This window comes from Palaemon carinicauda, chromosome 7, assembly GCF_036898095.1.
Source record: "Palaemon carinicauda isolate YSFRI2023 chromosome 7, ASM3689809v2, whole genome shotgun sequence".
In the NCBI taxonomy this organism is placed as follows: domain Eukaryota; kingdom Metazoa; phylum Arthropoda; class Malacostraca; order Decapoda; family Palaemonidae; genus Palaemon; species Palaemon carinicauda.
This window is the reverse complement of record NC_090731.1, coordinates 21,264,793-21,269,792: the sequence shown is the minus strand read 5'-3', so window position 1 is coordinate 21,269,792 and position 5,000 is coordinate 21,264,793.

Below are 5,000 nucleotides of genomic sequence, written 5' to 3'. Positions count from 1 at the left end.
GCATTTTCTGCATCACCGAAATCTTGTTTCCATTTTCATGGCATCAGAGGCAAGTCGGTGATAAAATCTTGCAAATTTGGATTGATCAATTAAGCGAATAAAACCATCTTTTTATCTTTTCTAACAATCCTGCTCAAGACGAATGACAATTTGAATCCGATTTGGAAATGCACCGGTATTCCATATTTCTCCTAACAGAGAGACCAAGCGTCTTTTGGAGCTCTGATAGGAAAGCATTCAACTTTCCTGTTGATGAAGAAAAACAAATTGGAGTCGAACAACGAGTTGGGAGAATTTTGAAGACTTTCGGATTTGGTCCTTCAATATTCTCTACATATGCGCAGTTTCCGCCTTATTCGGCACAATCTTTATTTTTGGATCTTCAACATTATGGGATATACTTACTCATTTCAAATCCGCACAATCGTAAACTGATCAACAAATAATAATTAATTCTCCTTTTCGGATACTTTATTTCTTCTCTCCCGTTCTCTCTCTTGTCTCCCTCTTCTTCCTGTATTTTCTGTTCGAATCCTTTCAAATAAATCCGTTATTATTCTTCAAGATTCTTGTTTTGCTTTTCATGACTGCCTTCCTGATTCCACTTGTCGTTGATCCCTTTCGTCTTAGAAGAAAGAAGTCTTCAAAACAAGAATCTTGAAGACTTCTTCATTCTCTCCATGAGGAAGAAGAAGTCTTCTAAACAAGAATCTTGAAGACTTCTTTTCCCTCATGGAAAGAAGGAAGAAGTCGTCAAGATTCTTGTTTTGCTTTTCCTGGCTGCCTTCCTGATTTAACTTGTCGTTGACCCCTTTATTCTCAGAAGAAAGAAGTCTTCAAAACAAGAATCTTGAAGACGTATTCTCTCTCTCCTTGAGAAAGAAGAAGACTTCAAAACAAGTATCTTGAAGCCTTCTTCTTCCTTATGAAGAGAAAGAAGTAGTCTTCAAGATTCTTGTTTTGTTTTCATGACTGCCTTCCTGATTCCACTTGTCGTTGATCCCTTTCTTCTTAGATGAAAGAAGTCTTCAAAACAAGAATCTTGAAGACTTCTTCTTCCTCATGGAGAGAAAGAAGAAGTCTTCAAGATTCCTGTTTTGTTTTCATGACTGCCTTCCCGATTCCACTTGTCGTTGATCCCTTTCTTCTTAGAAGAAAGAAGTCTTCAAAACAAGAATCTTGAAGACTTCTTCTTCCTCATGGAGAAAAAGAAGAAGTCTTCAAGATTCTTGTTTTGCTTTTCATGACTACCTTCCTGATTCCACCCTTCATGTTTTTTTAAAAATAAGCTAGATACAGGAACTCTCTATTGTTGGCTGGGAGGGGCTGCCTCCCTTTCTGCTAGGCTGGAGGGGCTGCTCCCCTTCCCGCTGGCAGGGCGGGGCTCCCCCCTTCCCGCTGGCATGGCGGGGTTCCCCCCTTCCCGCTGGCAGGGCGGGGCTCCCCCCTTCCCGCTGGCAGGGCGGGGTCCCCTCTTCCCGCTGGCAGGGCAGGGCTCCCCCCTTCCCGCTGGCAGGGCGGGGCTTCCCCCTTCCCGCTGGCAGGGCGGGGGCTGCCCCTTCCCGCTGGCAGGGCTGGCCTTCCCCCTTCCTGCTGGCAGGGCGGGGCTCATTCCCTTCCCACTGGTAGGGTGGGGCTCCCCCCTCCTGCTGGCAGGGCGGGGCTCCCCCCTTACCGCTGACAAAGTTCATCATATATATATATATATATATATATATATATATATATATATATATATATATATGTGTGTGTGTGTGTGTGTGTGTATAATATATATATATATATATATATATATATATATATATATATATATATATATATATATATATATATATATATGTGTGTGTGTGTGTGTGTGTGTGTATAATATATATATATATATATATATATATATATATATATATATATATATATATATATATATATATATATATATATATATATATATATGTAGCATCGCATTTATATCCCCACTTACATAAAACTCAATTTCAAAATAAATATCATCTTGAGAAACATTATAAGTTAAATTCTCTATAGCCATGATGTTCGTGAAGTGAATCTTCATCTCACTAAGAGTTGGAATATTGTTTCTGGAAGGGTTGCAAGATTTCGTTAGGTTTGAATAAATGGATAAATTCTAGGAATTTAGAAGGTAAGAAGAACTAATTACGTTTAATAAATCCAAAGAAATATCATGCAATTCCAAATTATAAAAGGGCTCAGTGCGCAGGCCAATCTTCACCTCGTCAGAACTCTCAAAATTTACGTTTTGGTCCCATTATTATTATTATTATTATTATTATTATTATTATTATTATTATTATTATTATTATTATTATTACCTCCGCCAAGGAGGACATGTTATCACCTCTGTCTATTTGTTTGTCACCAACCTAACTCAAAAAGTTACGGGCGAATTTTGACCAACGTACTACAAATATATAAAAAACGATGTATTCGGGCCGAATCTCTCTCTCTCTCTCTCTCTCTCTCTCTCTCTCTCTCTCTCTCTCTCTCTCTCTGAATGTCATTTAAGCCGGCATAATTCATGTTTGGTGGTTTTTTTTTTTATTATTATTTTACATCGAACCATATCTGAAAGTACTTTTTCTTTCATCGGTGACTTGAACAAGACTAATGTCGAAATAATCTAATGTAGCTGTTAACGGAAGGAATTGTTTAGCTGCGATACTCAAATAATTTCTACATGATTTTGCGGATTCATGATATATATACATACAATATATATATATGTATATATATATATATATATATATATATATATATATATATATATATACATACATACATACATATATATATATATATATATATATATTTATATATATATATATATATATATATATATATATATATATATATATATATATATATATATATATATATACATGTGTGTATTCAGTATTTGCAGTGGATATTCGAAACGTCAAATGATAAAACAGAATGAAATATGGCAACTCGATTTGTAAAACTTTAATGCTTTCACTAGCAAAAACACCCCTTTGCTGTCTTTGATTCGTTAAGGTTGGCGAGGGCTCCGCCCATTTCATAGTAGTAGTAAGAAAAGCAACACCTTGCCTGTTTTGCCATGGGAACACTAGAGACATCTGACGAAAGATTTCCCCCGGGTGTCTGCGTTCTTTTGATTCTAACTGTACATCAGGCAAATGCTTCTACTACTTTAGTCGAAGATTTCCTGTTGCTGTTTTAAGCGTTGATGAAGAACTGCACACAACTCTCTGGAAGAAGAGTTTTTTATTTTTTTTTTTTTTTATTGGCTATAAATAGCTTCACTAATGGTTTGAAAAAATATGTAAACAAACAATTATTGCCAAAAGTTTTCCCTCAATGAAAGGAACACACACACACACACACACAAAAGAATATAGGGATACAAACCAAGGTGTATGGCAAATAAAAGTGGCAAAGGGAATTCGATAGTGGGAGGAATTTGTAGTTCATCTGAGATATATGTATGTATATATAAATATATTATATATATAGTATATATATATATATATAATATATATATATATATATATATATATATATATATATATATATATGTATATATATATATATATATATATATATATATATATATATATATATATATATTATATATATATATATATATATATATATATATATATTATATATATATATATGTATATATTTATATATATATAATATATATGTATATATTTATATATATAATATATATATGTATATACATTATATATAGAGTATATATATATTTATATATATATATATATATATATATATATATATATATATATATATATATATATATTTATATTTATATATATACACATATATATGTACATATATATATATTATATATATACAGTATATATATATATATATATATATATATATATATATATATATATATATATATATGTATATGTATATATATACATACATACATACATATATATATATATATATATATTATACGTCTATATATATATATATATATATATATATATATATATATATATATATATATATATATATACACCAGTTCATTTGATCTATAGATAAATTGATATAGATATAGATAGACAGATAGATATCTACCTAAGTATCAAATACCAAAGGTGCTTCAGAAATTTACGATATCCTTATTAGATAACTTCGAACTTTCTGGCTAATTCAAAATCTCAAATGACTGCAAAATACCATAAAAATGACATGAAAACCAATGGACCTCTTATCCTTTCTGCTGAGGCGTTCACTATAAAATCCTTTTAGTGGATCCGTTCAATATTGTCAATAAAATGCTATGACATTTTTCATGAGGAGTTTATTGGCTAGAGTCCATCGGTTGGAACTAGATTTCATACTTAAGAGTTTTAATCACCTCGAGATATTTTGGCTGTTTTAATTGAATTTATCACGAATGGCTATGACATTTTTTCATGAGTTTATTGACTCAAATCCATCGGTTAGAACTAGATTTCATACTTGATTTTATCATTTCGGATATTTTAACTTTTAATATAATCTTCTGGAGGTAATCCATTTGGATTCCTTCGGTTCTGTCCAATGTCAATTATATTAAAGCGTAGAGGCACTCAGTAGAGCGCTGACCTCCGCCGTGGCCACTTGTTTATCGACCTTTTGCTCGGCCTTGACCTTCGACCATGACATGTATTAATTGGCGTGGATTTTCATACACTCAAATATGAACCAAGTTTGAAGTCTCTGTGACAACGATGTCCAAAACTTATGGCTGATTACGCGAATTAAACATTTTGCTTGACCGTGACCTTGACCTTCCAAAATTGTGGCCAGGAAGCTGTTCACAAACAAACACACACAGACAAACTCACAAATAGGGGTGAAACCATAACCTACTTGCAACTTCGTTGGCGGAGGTAAAAAGACACCATTTTTATTCCCTGTAATTTTGTCTATTTTTTTTTTTCTTTTCAAATCTCATCATCAGG